The sequence below is a fragment of the Ceratina calcarata genome, unplaced genomic scaffold (assembly GCF_001652005.2).
Source record: "Ceratina calcarata isolate Rehan_Ccalc_2016 unplaced genomic scaffold, ASM165200v1 scaffold368.2, whole genome shotgun sequence".
NCBI classification, from domain to species: Eukaryota; Metazoa; Arthropoda; class Insecta; order Hymenoptera; family Apidae; genus Ceratina; species Ceratina calcarata.
Genome location: NW_017159898.1, coordinates 497,717 through 517,120, shown reverse-complemented (window position 1 = coordinate 517,120; position 19,404 = coordinate 497,717). Strand labels below are relative to the sequence as shown.

Below are 19,404 nucleotides of genomic sequence, written 5' to 3'. Positions count from 1 at the left end.
TCCTCCGGTCGTTAAACCGTACGTACATTTGTTACGCGCGCCCTTAACAAACGCGTTCATACATACTAACCAGCTCTGGTTTATGCGATCATAGTCGCTATTTCGTTGCGTGGGACGTCGATTGGCGAACAGCTTACGTTATGAATCTATTATGCGATATGCGCGCGATGGGGATAGATTCTGTTAACGGTGACCAAATCCTCTTGCGATAGGAATATTGTTTATCAGAAATACTGGAAGCTTTCATCGTTTATCAAAATATTCTGTGTAAATGTAACAATTAATTAAATATAAAATGTTCTATTAAACGTAATGTAAATCTTTTTTAAACAGAATTTCAAATAATTAAATTGTATTGTGTATTAGAAATTTAAATAAAATTTAAATAAAATTGCAGGAATTATGTTATAATCAGTATCTATCTTTAGAAGATTCCAATTAAAGTCGATCTGAATAGTCATTTAATTTATCGCCACTAAAAATTTACCATTTCAGATTTGTAGCTGCGAATTTAAATCAGATAGATTTTATTTTCAATTTTTCCAACCAATCATTGTTAGCTTTGTACAGAAATATTCGTTGCGTTTCCCATTTTATACAGGAATTCGCGTCACATCGTTCAAAAAAAATTAAAACAGAATTTCCTTTATAATCCCTTTAGGATTGCAGGCAGCCTATCTCTCACGTAAAAGGCCTCGCTAAATCTTACATATGAGACAGCATTCTGCTCCTCTGTTTAGTAATTTCAGAGGAAACACCTTGTGTAAGATTCCAGATAGAACATCTAGTATACACGTCAACCAAGATAATATGAAAACTAAATGAAAAAATTGCGTAAACGCTGTGAGTACAAAAATAAAATACGATAGGCGGTACAATTATTAAAATTAAATGAAAATATTGCACATATTTTAAGAATTCCAATTAAATCATATAAAATAAATAGCTCCATTAAAATAGATATCTCAGTTACATTTTAAACTTTCACGTATCTAACACTATTCATCACATGAAGTGTGAATAGGAATAAAAGAAATTATGTTTTAAGCAACGATCTCTATTACTAGAATTTTAACAGCGTGGGATAAGTCACTCTTCAAAGGATTTTCCACAGAATATATCTGATGAAGATGAAAGACATCCTTCACGCAGTTGAGCAGCGTATATATTTAATACAAGCGCAAATTATTTCACGTTTTATCTTCCATCATTTTAATGTCTCTGATTACCTGATCCTCAGGTGCAGGATATAACTAAATCAATCTTGTATAATTGCGTCGCGTAACAGTTGTCTAACCCCTTTAAGAGAAGAGATAAAGCTGAGTGTACTGTCATCCGAACGTTGTCCCCTCCGATAAAAAATTCTGAACGGAGGCATCGAGCTTCCTCATATTTTCCATTAGCATACCTACACGTAACGCAAGAGACACATGACCCGTTGGCTACTTGCGTGTTAGTAAGTGCTCTCTTAATTCGAAAACCTTAAAATTCAATTTATAATGATTATATGTATGTACAGAGGAAATGTTTCGCTCTAGTTTACATGGGTTGAAGAATTAAAAATTTTTGAACGAAAATGGTCACGAATTCGAACCGGTGTTATGAAATCTTGAATAAGATTATCGGATGCGATAAGAGGGTTTACACCGATCCCACAATTGTCTGAAATTACGATAGACTCCCGCGAGGATTTATTTCATGATAACGAGATAATCAGCGTTAAGGATATTCCCAGATTAAAAAATGGCATTCAGGGCCTCGTTACCAATTCGCTAATTAATGTATTGTCGGTGTGTGTCGATCATTTCCACGTACTAATTATCAGATGCATATATCTGTCGCTAGATGCATGTTTACAAATCTCGTTTCCTACGTCATGTCACGGGCACGGACGGACAGCAGAGATTATAAATGTCCGAGGAAGGTGTAAGGGAATTAAGGAAATTAATCGTCGTCCATAAAGTGAAAAGAAGGTACATCGCTAATAGGAACGCCCGTTAGGATGTTGGTTACGACGTCAAGCGTAACTGTGGTGAGCAACGCCGGAACGAAATCGAACGAACTCTCGCTCGTTAGCAGTGCGAACTGTAACGTTGCACGCGAAATGGTATTTCTTCGTCTGAGGTCTGAATTCGCCAGATCGAAAACACAAGTTCGTTCAACGAGTCCATTATCGATTATTTAAGTTTTACGATGAGAGTAAACTATTTTTTTATTATTCCGAGTTTTGCATAAAAATAATTTCGATAGACGAGATATTTCAACATAAATTGTATATATTATGAGATGAAGGAAAGCAATTTTAATGCGATCTTGATATTGATATTCCGACAACGGATCTTGATAGACGCCAGTTATGTACTTAACGCTTGGCTGTACGTATTTTAAACGAGATGACGCGAATCTCGTTGCTCCACTTATTCCGTTCCTCGATAACAGTTCCCAAGACTATTAAGTCACTAAGCTAGCTCGAAGGAGGAGGAAGATGGAGGCAGCAACAGCAGGCGGAAACGTGATTTGCAAGCGGTCGCGAGATCCATGACAATTTCTTGACGAGTGTGAGTCAAGCTGATGGTAGCGATCCCAGGCCGCATGAAAAGCTTCCGAACAGGTTGCTTGGACAAGATCCACTTGACGTTTTCCTGAATCAGCGCCGCATACATACGTGCACGCTTGCCCCGTGGTACGTACGTACGGCGTATAGGAGCGCGAAGTAGCCCCAAGATTTATAGCATCCGTTTTACTCCATTTTAATGCGATACATTTCGCTCGGCTTAGAAGAACGGGATCGCATTCATCGGCAATCGTTTACGATATTATATTATCTGACGATAATATCGGGCCACCGATACGAGCATGCCGATTCGTTCAATGATTTCTACGCGTTACGCTTACTGCCGACCACCACTAAACCAGGTCCAGACGCAATTATAGAATTGGAATAAGAAAGCCGAGATACACACGCCAGAACGTGTTTACGGCCGATACAACGCCTTTTTTCAGTCGTCTACCTCGTACAGCGAAATAAGATCGTACCTGTTTCGTATAAAACTGACGAGGGAGACTGGCACCGACAAATCAGAAATGGTTCGGGTTCGTTTGTTTATGCACGACGGGAATAGCGTGAAGCGTGTTCATCTTAAACGAATTCGTATATACGGACGATGAAAATAATAAATCCGCTGGTATTGTGTTTTCAGGTTATTCACGCGAAAGAATATAGCAATAAATTTTACTGCCGCGATATCTTCTGACTTTATGAATTTACTGTTGTAGGCGTGCGACAAATAGTGGCACTAAAGGTGAATCTAAAGCACCATAATTTTCCCGATAAAACAGAACTGGCATTACAACATTTTTTATGAAGTCATAAACATTCCCTAAGGAGAGTTTAATTTATGAAATTTGTTTTGCGTATGGAACGTCATAAAAGTTTCCCTTTACCCTGTATACGCTAATTTCGCTAACTCTTTTAAAATAAATGTTCAAGCGCAAACGCATAAATATAAAACGGACTGTTTCTTGCGGACACTAAAAAGGGATGACAATAAAACTCCTCCGTAGACTAAAAATCTTCATCCTGGGAATCGTATATATATATATACGTATTACCATTTTATTACAGATGAAATGAACGTATAAAGTTAATCAGACACTAACAATCATTCATATCACATAACGACAGACGGAACTGAAAGAAGCATGTAAATCCTATTAAAAAATAAAAGGGTAGCCGATGGGAAGCGGCAACTCAATTAACAGCGTCGCCGAAAAAAGAGAGGAAAGAAATTGAAAAAGCTAATTGGGGTTCTGGTCGGATGAGCTGATACCGCAGGGCGCCAGAGGGACCGGAAGCGTTGACCGTCCAAAGACCTTAAAAGCGAGCGCAAGGCCGGAGAAACCGAAAAAGGTTCCAGTCGGCGAGACCGCGGAAGCGCGGCACCGGTGAACGTACTTCGAGACCGTGCATCGAATCGTCCGAATCGCGGGGACCTTCCTCCCTCGGGTATACCCCCTCCTCGGTTCGCTCCCTCTGGCCTCCCGCTCCGATCGCAAACACACCACCATCTACTCTCCTCTCCTTCTTCTTTTCCGGAACGTCCCGTCGCACTAATAATTCGTGAGTACGTTGCGGTGATGTTGAGCATTCCACCTGCCAACAGCAACCGGGCACATCCCCCCACCTGGTGGGTACCGGCAGGAAAAGTGGCCGCACGCCTTGCAATCCCAGCATTTCTGTGTTGGTTGTGGCCGTGAACGGGGCTCAAGTCCAAGGGCACGCGAGGAATAGAAAGAGAGAACATCGACAGTGCGCTTAGACAGCCAATCTCGCGTGCGGGGATCTGCGTCGCGTCTCCCTCGTCGTCGTTCACGTCGTAGTCGCCGTCGTCGGGTCCGCCGTCACCGTCACCAGCCAACGTCACCCGACCAGGTACGTAATTTCTCGTCCGATGACAGAAGCCACCGTTTAAATCCCCCGGTTCGCCAGTCGTTACCGCACGTTAGTCGCTCCGCGAGTCAACGGGTCCGATCAGATATTCAAAATACACAAACGCGAAAGGAAGATCAGACTTTTAATTCGGTTCGGCGTACGCCGGGTCTAGGGGAATCGAATCCGGTCCGGTCGAATGCAGTGTGAATAAAAACGGTGATTTATCCGGTTCTCGACGCTCAAAGAAGCGTGGATTGAAAATTCCCGTGAGAGCCCAGTGACGGTTTGTCGCGCGTCGAGTGTTCCCCTCATAGATCGCCGCGTCGCAGAACGGCACTCCAACAGCGATCCCGGGGAAGATCCTGAACGAATGGGACCGATCCGGAGCAACGCCACTGCGCCGGTAGGAGGGTATCGAGCACCGGGAGAAATTCTAAATCGAATCTCTTCGAGAGGCTACGTTTTGCCCCCCATCTTCCTTTTTTCAATTAAACGGAGAACCTCTACTCGAGCCACGATGTGACCAGGGACCGAACCTGGTCCCGGCCTCAAATTTTTCCATTTCGCGTTTTTACGTCTCACCGGCTGCTGGACGAGCCATGTATCCCCTCCCAATCGTATTCCGACGAGTCGAGTTGTATTCTCAATAAAATCGATAAGTCCCATCCGCGACGGTTATACCTGCCCACTCTACGTATCGCGGAATAGCGGCAAAACAATTTTCCGCCTGGATGATTTCACCCACTCGAGAGAATTTTCGGTCTCCTCCGGGCAGCCGCGTCCCGCGCCGCGCCGAGCTCAGCCGAGATTGGAATAATTGATCGCTGCCAGAAAACTAAACTGCGTGTAGGTACATATGCAAGACGATGACATCCTGGCTGCTTCGATCGGATCAAAATTCGAGAATTTATTACACAGCTCGTTGTGACGCGTCGCGGTTCTATGAAAGTAAGGACTACGTTGACGAGGTGTCGATCAGGTTGCGCGATCGGTGGTGAAACGACCGTGGCGGCAAGCAAAAACGACGTCCCAAACGGCATTAGGTCTTTTTTGTGGGGCCGGTGATTCGTTTCTATCCGTAAAAGGGTGTCCGATTGTTTTTGCACACGTGCAAGTGCTTCGCCTGCTCGTATCGCCTTGACGGGTAATCTTTCACGCTGTATGACTCGCAAAAAGTTTGATCGGTGTGGAAAAATTCAAATTGGAAGCCGAGATTAAAAGATGGGGTTGAATTGGAACGCGTGGCGCAACGATCCTGACACCATTTCTAGTGGTTTCAAAGTAACTGTTTTTATACGTATTGAAATTTATGAAGCCCTGAATTAACTAGCAAAGATTACGAATTAAAGTCGGCTGTTAATTTTTTACTGTCCGTCTGAAAATGAAACCATGTCTAAAAAATAGTTATATTGATACTGAAGGTCTTTTAATTAAATTCTGCTGTTCAGGGTATAAAATGTTATCTATAAAAAGAGGCTAAATGGAGACTATTAGGTGCACCGAGGAATTTGATTGTTGTTTTATGTATTTCAAGAAACAGAACACGTTCGGTATACACATGCACGATACGTACGCGCGCACAGAGCGGTCGCAATGCACGGGTATTCAATTCTCTTGGTTGCGTCGAGGTATTTACAGGGTAAAATCGGTTCCTGTAATTACCTTAATGAATGGTAACAAAAGCAAGAGTCTCATACTAAGCGATATTATGTTCGGTGCGCGCGCGATGCTCTCCTCGGCGAGTCGCCCTCTTTCTCTCTCTGGTTCTCGTTCCTTTTTGGTCTATCTGCGAACCTCTTGGGCACCAAGACCGCTTCCTTCGCCATTATACTGTGGCGAGCTGTGTTCGACTAACTTTGAAATAATTAGTCCGGATAATGAAGTTCAGCTGCACAATGGCCTTAGCTGCGGAGTGTAATGAGATTCGACCCCCCACCCTCCCGTGCCTTGAGACCCGTCGTTTTCGTACGATATTGATTACTTAAAGCTCTTCAATGGGTTTTACAAGGCGCCTTAAGGTACAGGCGAATCAATCTTATCATCGTTGAAAGTGGATGCTGCGTCACTTCGCGCCTCGGCGTGCGTGACACGCGGGCGTTAATTCAGTCGTTAATTAAATACGAAGAAAGAACCAGTCGCCGGTTGAATGGCTCCGGCGTGTCTTCATCAACAAACTCGGCATTTTTAACACGGTCCAACTATAATTACTTGCCCGGTTAGATTTATAGTCGCTATCAATATCGCGGGCGCGATTACACATCGTGTTAAACTGAACGTAACGTTTTGACAGGTCTCCAGTAGCTGTCCCTTTTGTGTCAGCTCGTTCGAGGGTGTTAGCTCGTCTTCGTGTTCGACAGAACTAACCCTTGTTTTTCATCGAGTAGCACAGTACGAGATATCATTTAATATGTAACATGTTTGCTATTAGGTTGATGAAACGTGCCTCAGTTTCGATTACAGGACTCGCGATCTTTAATGGAATTATTTATTTATTCAAGAGCATCAATAAATCTCAATTGAATTCTGTACGAACTACATTTGCTCTGTTCGAAGGAAACGACAGTATGTGTGCAGCAGTTTAATAGTTAATGTATGCGACGATAGTGTATCTAATTAACCGTATCGAATCCTGCAAAGTGGACCGTGAAACACGTTCAAATAAATTCAATATTACATGCAACAACGACTTTTTCTCACCTCGCCTTTTTATTCCACGGACGCACGGTTTAACGAATCGAACGAAAAAGTTTAATTCTTTTGAGAAGGGGTTAAATAAGTAAGGCGAACTTAAAGCGCAATCCACTCCGTCTCCCCCTTCAGTTTCCAACCGCGCAGTTAATTGAGCGAAGGCGGAAACCGAACGAACGTTGTCCGTGGTTCGGACAGTGTTCTCGAAACCGTTATCGATAGCGTTCATCGTTATTGAATGCCACTCTGCCTCGACTCGACGACGAAACGTCGACCGGTTCTCTTTCTCTCTCCTGCGCTCGCAAATTGCAAGGAATGAATTTCTTTTCGCTTTCTGGGTCAAATGTAAAACCTGATTAACCAATAAACAGACCTGCAGGGGAATATTTTGATCTCGTGCTCTGATTCCATCGCTAATCGAGCGAAGATGCACACGAGTGACTGTATATTTGCTGGTCGTTGAAGGGTGACGCGTTCAGAGTGGACACCTGGTGGTCAATCGCATTTTTGCAAAATACTAGTTTCCACTTTAACTGTTTACAACTATGTGGACATTCGAAGTCGAATAATTTTTGATTCTCATCGTTTTGGTATGCATTATCGCACAAAATTGCCAGATTTGCTCTAATTCCATGTTTAATGTAGTATGAAAAAATACATATGTTCAGTGAACTTTCTTGTCTAGATTTCAAACACGTGATAACAGAGAAATATAACTAGATTATGAACTATAATTATAATCCCACAGATATACTAGAGGAATCGTTGCGTCCTTATCGACCAAATAAAAAAGTACTCAAATGTTCGGAAATGTAAATAGACTTAATAAAATCGGATCGTAACATAGAGAAAGATCAGTTTAGTCAGAGACATTCCAATTCTTTGGTTAATCGAGTGAGAGGAAAGAGTCAAGGCGAATAGTTGGAATAACAGGCTATCGATGAAGTTTGTCATTCGATGGATGTCTGCGGAAACAGTTAACAATCCGTGTAAAAGTTGTCGAAACGAATGCGGTAAGGACGGCGCGACGCGATCCTGTCGGAAATGCTCTTTATTTCCACGAAGCTTTCTCAACCGCGATGAGCTTACTAGGCACGACGGATTGCAGGAGCGAGATAAATCTTTGTCGTGGAAATTCAGGATGCGTAGCCAGTTCGAGGGCTGCATCAATAAAATATTAACGAGAGACCGCTTCGATATTACTTACCGGCTGGGAAAAAAGCTCGGTCTAACGCGGACCCCTTCGCGCCACGTAATATTAACACCGCGACTAACAAGCCATGTAAATTGCGAACGAGACCAGGTAGTTCTCCCTCTTCGACGACTCCGTATGGTTCGCGGACACCGGTGAATATCAATCTTATCGTCCTTGACCGGGTGTAAACCTGCTGCGACCTCGCATCGTAAAGGCAAAAGTGACACGATTCAAAAATGATATAACAGGTTCTCGGCGTTAATTTATTCCGAAACTTATTTGACTAGCAAATTGCTGGGTCTGGCGTTACGTTTGAAATATCGACGCTTATTACCGTTAATTAAATATCGATTTATCAAATACCTTTAGGGATTCCTGTTTTGACAGTGGTGAACGTAAATGGATGAGATGGTACTGACTATACGCATTTCTCACTGACTTCAGCTTGTAGACAGCTGTGAATATTATAATTGGAAGTGAGCAACGACGTTTAATGAAAATTTCTAGTATCTTGTTTCAACTTTCCTTATCCACTTAATTCGACATCGTTGAACTTTATACTTGCTTTTAACTTTCACCACGTGTGAAAATTGTCTGCGTGAAAAATGAACGACAGGCTATGAGCTTCCAGCGAATCACAGTTGATTCTTTCGGGTGAAAAACCGACCATAGACAAGTTCTGGACGATCGTTCCGCCGCTGCTAATCCCTTTCCCCTTCTGTGAAGTTTTGTCGCTCGCAGGGAATACCGAGGGAACGTTAGCAACGACATAATCTGCAATCACGTTGCCGCGGAGATCCTCTTTCGGCAGTTTTGAGTAATTGAACTAGTTTCCGGGAGATAAGACATTTGCCTGTGAGCCAAACGAGTTACCACGCCGGCGTGGATAATGAAACGCTGAGGATATTTTTCAGGAAAGTTTCAGCGGCGCGTGCCCAGAGGCTATGCCGCACTACGCGTCCGTTAACAGATTTCATGACATAAATCATTCTATAATTATAGCGGAGGACGCGTTATTAATATACAAAATTCATACGCTGGACATCATGTCTTCCTTAGTTGTTCTCGCGTGTTATTAAATCCGAGTATTTTGCACTTATTTCAATCATTATTCCAATTATATAGTACAAGTGAAAATTGGATCAATTTGTGAATTTCAATTATTTGTAAATAACAAGGAACAGGAAAAAGACAAGAATAAAAAGAGGCAAAATTATTGAGCTTCATATTATGTGTATAGTTGAGACCTATAATTTAATTAAACGACGTCTACGTATTTAAATTTAAATGAATACGATTAGCAGAACACGTATATTGCATTTTATAATACTGCTGAATACTTGAAAATGCGGAATCTATTGTTGTCGTTAGAGAGCTTCACGAAACCAGTTTGTCACTCATTTAATCTCGAGCGTTCAATTAGTATAATAAGATCATTTTTAATAAAACGTTTATAATACCCAAGTAAATTGAGATGATTATTAATTTATTTTGAGCAAACGAAACAGAGGCCAAATTAAATTTAAATCACATTTATCTCTTATCAGCTTATACAGTACGATTAATTTCCTAAATTAGATAATACATATTCATAGCGGGGACACGTGTTTGCAGATATATGTTACTTGAAGAATGAAGATTAATTGCTGAAACATATATCAACGCAGAACATGCAACAAGTAAGAAATCCATACGTGAAGTGCTTATTACAGAGTCTCCTGCACAGAAATAATGAATAAAGTAAACGTTTATTCTCTTCAAACAGGAATAATTAACATCAGCGACGCTATTATCACTGTGCAAATAATTAGCAAATTACAGATTGCATTTGCAAGTGCACTTCAAAATGTTTCTATTTCAAACGTACCCGCGGAAATGACTTTCATGTACACAACTACCTACGGTACATAAGAATATATTAGCAGCTGTGGAAGTTTCTTGCTCCGGTTAGAACCATGCAAGACGCATGCTAAACGGTACCACCGAGGACGTGAATCTCGGCATCGTGAAACGTTTTTGTTGCATTTCGATCCCGTGTCTGATCTTAAAGTGTTCTTCATATTTTAAGAAACAGTACACACGGGATATTCACCAAGTCTTCCACTTGTAGACAGTAATTAGTGCTCTGTGCAAATAATATAACAAGCGTGTTTGGTGATTATTTGATACTTCATGAAATACATAAAATAATTGCTATATAAAGAATAAAATAGCAGGAATTTCATTTCATCTGATTCAGTAAGGCGTGTATCTAAAAATATCTGGGGACATGGTATGTAACGTTGATGCCACACGGTCATCCGGTAGCATCCCTTAGACCTGTGCCATCACCAGCGGAAGTAATTAAAGCGCTGCCCGGACGGTTCGAGTTTCTTTCGATTGGCTGCGACTTTTATTATATATCGCAATTAAGGTTACGATCTACGGATAGGAAATTACCGTGTCAATTAAAGCTTCGGACGATATATGCTTGTCAACTCGACTGCTCCGTGTTTCGACTTTCATGAGATATACGATGCTGTAAATTACATACATTACGTACGTAGTACGGGGCGCGTAACCGAAGGCACGCGATACCCGCTCCGCTCGCCCCGGCGCTGTTTTACGTTCCATCGATCAGAAATTTACTGATCAATTAGACGAGAGCCGCGATTGAAAAACCGATTTTCAGACAATCCGCAGACAAAAATAATCTAACGTAAATCTTTAATCTTCTAGCGCTGTCGTTCGTAAATTACCAACAGTTTTTGTTTGTTAACTGCGCAATACGTTCAGACTGCGCGTAAAGAAACGTTAAACATCGTGAGTCCTCAGTACTTCCTCTTTATTGATACTACTTTTCATTTTTACTACTACTTTTGATACACATATTTTTAAAATTTCAAATTGCCATGCAGGAAATTGTTTAAAAATCGTCTAAATGCTTCTAAACTTTCAAATAACGCAGTGGCAAATTTATTTATGAAACACTAATTTTCTCATACAAAAACAACAAACCTATCCTGTATGAAAATTGTATACGCGTACGCGTTATTGTCGAGTTATTTCGCTGAAACTCGAGTTACTAGTGTTGAATGCTCCAGAGGAGACGCGATGGAGCGAGCGGTTGGGAAAGGAGTTGCCTGAAAGTTTCCGTTTCATAAGCTCGGCGCGGCTGGTGCAGGGACAACGCAACTGTGGACCAGTACGCAAATTTACACACAAAGGAACGCGTTGTGTATTCGATGGTAGACATTAGCCGCGCGCCGCGGCGGGAACGCGCGCGAGAACGCATGCATCTCGTTCCGCGAATCGTAACGCACGATTAGAACTGCATGTGTATCTTTGAATTGAAATAATTCGCTCTTACAGCCGAGGAAAGGAATGCCACCAATTAATCGCGTTAACGCTTAGTAGCGATTAACAATATTTTCACATTCCTGTGGATAATTAAAGTGGAAAACATTAGTATAAGAGCAAAGTGAAAATATTAAACAGCGTGCTCGTCCATTATACGCGAGGGCATTTTATTATGATAATTAAGAGGGACGTAATAGTTCGTGTATTAAATAATATCTTCTGAGCTTCACAACTTCCAGCGACTGCATTATTTCTTAAATAATTTTGCACATCAATATTTCTACATCCTATGTTAAATAAATAATAATATTCTATTTACGATGCATGGAATTAGTTTTGTAAAATAGCTACCGAACAAAACCTTATTTATAATAGATTTCATAAAACAGACGTATGCAAGTTTTATGGTTCGGAAGCGTTAATTAAATTGGGATTTATTAATAATGCTTCTAATCTGTTATCTGGTTTTCACGGAACTATATTCATACAGATAACGTTTACACGGGTAAATAGCCTGGTAGAGGGGCAAAAAGTGGGAACTGATCAATTGTTTGCGAAACGCGGTCTTCCGCAAGTACACAGCTTCCGAGAAAAGATGTCCGATAAAATGTAAAGATACTCCTTTGCTCTTGGAATCGAGCGAACCAGCTGAGAGGATTATAACCACCTCGCTGTTATAACGGTACAACCATATGTGCACATACGTGTGTAAGTATGTAACAAGGATCGAGCTCGGGGCGAAATCGGAATAATATTCCCTTCACTGTCTTCACGAATTTTCTGCACACGTTCGAGCTCGTTTTCGCGGTACCAAGGAACGCCGGAGCTGCCGTGCCATACCGACTACTTGAACTTACGAACTTTTAAAATTGCTGGCTGAAAAACTTTCCGCCGGGATGTGAGAAAGCAGCAAATTGATTTGGACGTAATCAGATCGTTTCTATTGAACGATAATATTAAAAACATCGAACGAGTAGAGTGCAATATAATTTTGTTTTATATTTTTATCGGTATTAAAATGTTAAATATTTCCTAATTAGTATGATGTCCAATACAGGTATTCGATGGGCGACTTTGTGATTATTTTATTACAATTTGAGATGAAACGATTCAGGATAACGATGCGTCATTTAAACTCAGAAATTAATTAATCGGCCATCGAGTCCTACGCATCCTTTCTAATTAAACGTCATTTTCTTTATTACCCGTCTATGGGTTATCGCTAAATATAATTGCAACGTTCTCAATTTTACGTAGGCATCTGTAATTTCATTAAACCCGCTTCGCATATTCTTTTTTCACCGGTTCGAGTATAATTATACACCGTCAGTTCGATCTCTGCCCGATCTAATTAGGTATCATAAATGAAACGCGCGCGAGGCTGTCGATGACTCTTTATGCACAAGTGATTACGTCTACCTCGAACCGGTACAGTCTCCCACAATAAAACCATGTACTTACGTATTCGAGGAAACATCATCTTATCAATTTCAAAATTAAATCCAATAAATTATAATGACCAGTCCACGTTTTATTTTTTCAATTTATTTCTTATACCGAAGCTTGCAATGATTGCATGGTTTATATTATTCTGACTTCATTAATTGAAGTCGGAGGATCGTCTCTCACTTATGTGCCAATTTCTTGAAGCGACTGTAGAGCATCTTAGTCGGTACGTAGATAGTTTCTGACGTATGAGACAGACGATGGGAACGCGTTTGAACGCGACCTTGTAGCAAGGAGGAAAGCCAACGATCCCGCAAACAGGCATCGCTGTCGCTTCAGTTTTCACGGAGTTTCGCGGCTCCGTTTAAAGCCGCTTTTTACGACTCCGTGTTTCTCATCAAACCCTTTTCTTTGATGCAACATCATTAAACTTTATAATTCCGTCTCCGCGAATAATTGTCTTTTACCATTTCACGCTGTCTATTCACCAGCAACTAACTGTAGAATTCGTACGAAGTTTCGTTCAAGTAACTGTGTATTTAACTGTTTGAAATAAATGAAGAGAATTCTAGCAACAGTTTCGTACAATATCAATTCGTATAATTATAACAAAGGGATTCGTGTGTTCAGACATGAAAAGTCTCTCTGATCTCCGATTTACAATATATATGTAACGTAAGTGCGCGTGATGTTAGGAGACAATCACAGAATTCGCATGATCCAGTTCAGAAATGTCGCGGGGCGAAGTCGTACAAGCTCAATTAGGCGGCCACTCGAAGGCGAACAGACTCTCCCTGGCTACCCTTATCTTCGAGCCGGGTAACTATCTCCTTGCGCTTCTTCGGTTGTCCGTCTCGTTCTCCCGCCCAGCTAGACTGAAATTCTGATAAGACCGCGGCGTGGCGAGGAAAATGCAGCCACTTCCGCTTCTAGATCATTGTTTGCGAACGGTTAATAGCCCCCTGGGTACACCTATCCGACCGCCCGAAGTCTGGCCGCTCTCATGGAAGCGCAAATCATCTTCCATCTCTGTTATTCGACGCTATTCTTCCGTATGGTCTAGACCCGTCTCTTTCCTCTCCTTTTCCCTCTGTCCCGGCGCTGCTTCCACTTTTTCCACCTTCCGTCCCACCACCTCTTTTCCTCCGCTCTTTCATTTTTTTCGCTCCTCTTTCTCGCGGTACTTCTTTCCAACTTCCTTTCCCGTTTCCTCCTTACCGTTCTCCGTGAGTTCCCTCGAAAAAATTATGCGCTCTGGGAGGTGAACATCCGTTTTACACGAGACCGCGACTACACGTACGTACAAACACAGCCTGGCCGTCCCCTCCTAGAGCCGTGGTACGCGCGCGTGGACTCGTGTATGTATTTACTTACCGTGTACACGCCCGCTATTTTTCCCTTTGAAAGCGTGTGTTCACGCGCCAGCACACACCGTTCACGGCACCGGGATACCCGTGCACTCAGTATTTGAAGACTTCGGGCTAGAATGGGAGTGCCACGTGGACTGTGGACGAGCGAAATTAATTGCCGTTGGCACCGTTAACCCTGCGTACATAGATACTGTATATCGTGGGTGGTTCACCGCGTGGACCGTGTATCGACGCGCTTCTTGGAAACAGAATGAAGGATGCTCGTGTTCGCGGTTCACTGAATACGCAGCTCTCAGCTTGTCCGGGAAACGTGTTCATTTGTAATCTGGGCCCTTAACCCATAATTGATAAGATCATAGTCTTATTACGGGACATGTAATAACTCAATTACTTCCAATTGAATCTTTCATATTTCTATTAGCAAAAATCATCTAAGTTCATTGATCGGTTCATGTACATTATAAAAGAATTAATAAATGTATAAATTGTTAAATATATAGAAGTACATGTTATGAAAAATAAATAAATCAAGTATCGTCTACGGATTCCTCAAACTCCGTTTCATAACTGGTACTACTGGAACTAATAAATGAAGTTATTGCCAGAATGTTGCATTACTAGCTGAACGAATAGATCCATCGCATAACGCAGGGATTGCTACTTCAGATTAAAAAATTGTCATTCAGCGAGACGCGATTAATCGTGCAAGGTCATACGGTACTGTCTAGACCGAGTCGAGAAAAGTAGGATTAATGTCAACCAGTTTTTGAACGTCCGGACTCACTGGTAACGAACGGCGGCGCAATCTCCGGAAGAATTAGAATTCAGTAGTTAATTGCAGCGGAATGCGTGGAGAAAAGTGCGTGTGCTCGATGGTTCATAAATAATTAATGACCAGAAAACGTTTCATTTATCACGATTAAACCTTTGTGTCAAATAACAGCAAAAGAGGGATTAGATTAATTTTAATATAACCATCGTAAGGTTCAGGAAGAATATTAAACTAATTATGCAGGAGCTGGTTCCACGTATTAATTTATTTTTATCTCGTTGGATTATACAAATTTATTTATGCGGGATACATATTCATACGGAGTTAATAATAGCGATGAGAATTATTATTAGCTATTACATGGGGGACACAGTGCAAAAATAAAAATAATAATAATGTACTATTACCGGGTGCGTAATTAAGCAGTTTAGTTATCAAATAAAAGGATCATTTAAAATTCTGAATGGAATAAAAGAATGGCGTACATGTAATAAAATTATGACGGTAATGCGCGAGCACTTGAACCATTGAAAATGTATCCAGTTACAATGGCAACTCTATCCTTTTGAAAAGTAATAAGAATTAATGGCACAGGTCGGCGTGGAAGCTATGAAAGAAAACGATCTCTTTCCGTATACTGAAAAGATACGAAACGCACACGCGTACGCGAATGTAAGTTCTCGTTCTCGGTGCATCCTCCTCATCGAAGTTAACGGTGCAGAGAACGATGCTGCGTGCTAGACTAGCATCGGATTACTTAATTCCATCAGTCTTGCGCGTGGGACTCGAGCCTTCCACGAAAGGATTAACGGTTACGCGCCTTCGTCAAACAGAAGAAAGAAAACGAAATAAGAGTTAAAAGAGGAAACGATCCCGGGGATCTGAGTTCGATTAAAGATCCGTATCTCTTAATGTGTTTAAATACAAATGGATGTTGAAAAATGTTCTTTATAGCATAGCATGTAAACATTTCATTGAAACGATCTCCCGATCGCCGTTTCATACGTCTCGGTGATCATATAATTTCCCTCAGTCAATTCCAAATAATGTGCAATTGTTTTTAAATTACGACTGATCGAATTATATCATTGGAGCGATGAATTTTATATAAACAATTCCCGACTTAATGGGTTAAGCGAGGCGGGACGTTTAAAAATAATTGGCCAACCCTCGGTGGAACGTCCATCGACGATCACTGATACGCGTATCATGGCCAGGAAGTGTAGCAACGGGCCAGTGATCCCCTCGAAGCGGTATTTGAACCGAGCGGGACTTCCCCGAAATCACCGATCGACCGGCCGGTCCAGAGTACAGAGTGTTCTGGTTCTGGTTCAACCTTACCGAGTGATTATCTCAGATAGGTAACGTTGATTGTTCAAGGAATTGCCTTGGATCAGAGTTACGATGTTTCCAGAGGGGAGGGATACAGAGAGAGAGAGAGAGAAAGTCCCGTGTATTTCTCTTCCGAGCGACGCGACTTTCTGGGATTTCAAACTTACCCCTTTACGTTTTGATCAAGTTCCTGCTTCTATTTAGCACGCGCACTGTGTACACTAAACTATCCCCGTAACCATATAAAATGCTTCAAAGCTGATTAAACCGAAATTCCGTAACACGCTTAGATCGTCCTTGTTTCCTGTTGCTAGTTCAAAACCGAATTCAAACTGTACTGTTTGCTGCAGCTTTATTTCGTCGAAAGCGAAAGTATTTTTAAGCTTAGAGCGCACTGACAATTTTTGCATTTAATCATGCATCATAAATACAATTAAAATAATATTCCATGAATCAGATATTTTTTTCCTATAAATCTAAGAAAAAGTGTAATTTCGCAAATAATCTCGTTTGCAGAAATACAGTTATAATTAATTAAAACGTCTTAATGTGAGACGAAAAATAAAAACGAATGTACAAGGTACAGAGGGGTGCTAATGAAATAATGTGTTTCGCTTCGAAGATGGTCGAGTTAATTAAGTGATTGCTTACCTTGAAACATCCTCAGCTTCCTGTATAACCGAAACGCGGATTTATGCGTTTTTTTTCCTCTTTTTTTGTCGATGTTACGACATCTTCGATCGCGATAATTGAGGGAACAATGTCCGGAAACTTGGTTAATCAGAATCAAAAGCAGTTGAAACGTATTACCGGGTAACGGTAGACGTTAATTTGAAAGTCTGACACACTCGTCTCAAGAATCATGCGACCGCGCGCGTATAAAAGCAGACAGGAAGCAAAGATGTATATAGATAAAGAATCAAAGTCGAGAAAGAAACGACGATCGCTACATTCGTTAATGTGTGTACTTATTATACGACTTCCCTAATTGCGACGCGTTTCCGTACTTTTGATATCTCAACAGCGTTACCACTGACCCTATTTAATAATGGGACCGTAATTGAGAGTTTGCAATTAAAGAAAATCATGAACAGATCATTAAACATATAACTAGGACGTTAATAGGAAATCACGTTGGTATTGGTAATACTTTATAAGAAACTGCATATGCTTCATAAAATCATCTCGTAATGGGAAAACCAATAGCTTCCCTCTAATTATCAGATTATGTAGGATACATACCTAGAATTTACAAATGCAATCTAATGCAATGCAAAAGAATACCACACTTTGGGTGCCATGTTATAATTGGCCTTGATCTTTCCGGTTATATGAGCAGGAAGAATGGGATCGACGATCACTATGAAATTTTCTTGGAAGTATGTTTGTGAGTAAAGCACATAAAGATCTATACAGTCTATACAAGGAACAGAAATATGTAAACTTATATAACAAACAGTACTTAGAACTTCTTCAGATTTTGCTTGTGAAGATAATATTTGTTATGCAAACGTAAAGGAATGAACTTTCTGAAAGAAGATTAAAGTTATAATCCTGTATTTCAACAAGGGAAACTGGAATTCTTTTTATAAATAAATTCATGAAGATATTCGATGTAATTTATAAAATATTGAGTGAAGAGGAAGGATTATAAGATGCTGTGAAGACCAGACATTTTCTGAACTACATAATATACTTCTGATTAATATATTTGTTAGCGATGCGATACGAATAATACGTTAATACTTGAAGAGATACTGGCATCGGGTTCTTGTAGCAGGGACTGTACACGATCCACCGCTAACGAGCATGTAATATTTACATCAGCTGTAATAAACGAAGGTTGTTCACATCTCGAAGGTTGTTCTCGTAATCGAGAGGCGAGAGTCCCGTAACGAGGCGCCAGACTCTGCACATGCTTTTCAGCCACGGTTACGTACACCTCCGTGCAGCGCGCCGCGCCGTCTTTTTCCTCCGTTCGTTCGCTTCCTTTGCACCTTCTTACCTCTTCGACCATCATTAATACTATGTTGGTTAGAATAATGAATTTCGTGAGAAAATCTTCGCACGTTTACAGGAAAGACCGAGCAAACATCTTTTATGATATGTCTTAGCTTTATGAACGTACAGATTTACTAAATAAATATAACAACTGCAAACCGTTTAATTAAAATAATTTTTATAGTTCTTTAAGAAGTTCTCACAATAAAAAAATGCCCTTATAACTTCGAAGTTAATATTAAATTTGTAATTTGGTATTAATTTTTACTTTCTATCAACCCTTTACACTCGTATGCCATGTTAGAGATAATGATACTTTGAATTTAAAATAAATCGAGTATAATAAATATGTAGCAATAGCTCACAGTTCTTGTATTTCGAGATAAATAATATTACGTAAATAGTCTCCGTGCGAACTGATTGTTAATTATTTTTTATTCCCATAACGCGTAAATCTCGGCTTATTTGCAAAACCGGTGGACACGTATCAAGCAATCTACAACACAGTTGTTTCGCCTCGCCTTGAACATGGATTACGCATTAGAAATCCTTAGTCGAATACGCGCGTACATTTCTTTCGAGGAGCGTAATAGAAATCTCTTCCTTTTATCATGGAAGTAACGTCTTCCCGGTATTTTATCATGATTATGAACCCCGGAGAGCGCGAGAACTTGATGATTTACAATTTACGAGAATTCGTTAGGGAGACTTCCGATAGCATCGATGGCAATCTTCATGCATGAACAAAAATTCCATACTTTATATAACAAAATCTAACTGTTTATTGATTTGTGCACATGTAAAATTTAAATATTCGATTATTATATAT

General features: G+C 40.7%; 2 protein-coding genes across 3 annotated transcripts in view; one reads left to right on the top strand and one right to left on the bottom strand.

Annotated features, from left to right (window-relative positions):
* The window catches only part of Atg16 (Autophagy-related 16), a 417,335-nt gene that overhangs the window by 44,791 nt on the left and 353,140 nt on the right, over positions 1-19,404 (bottom strand). The window lies entirely within an intron of this gene.
* neo (ZP and PAN domain-containing protein neyo) overlaps positions 4,367-19,404 on the top strand; it is a 188,331-nt gene continuing 173,293 nt past the window's right edge. The window contains exon 1 of the mRNA XM_018025810.2: positions 4,367-4,432. The gene's annotated coding sequence lies outside the window, so the exon portion shown is untranslated. The remainder of the gene's footprint in view (positions 4,433-19,404) is intronic.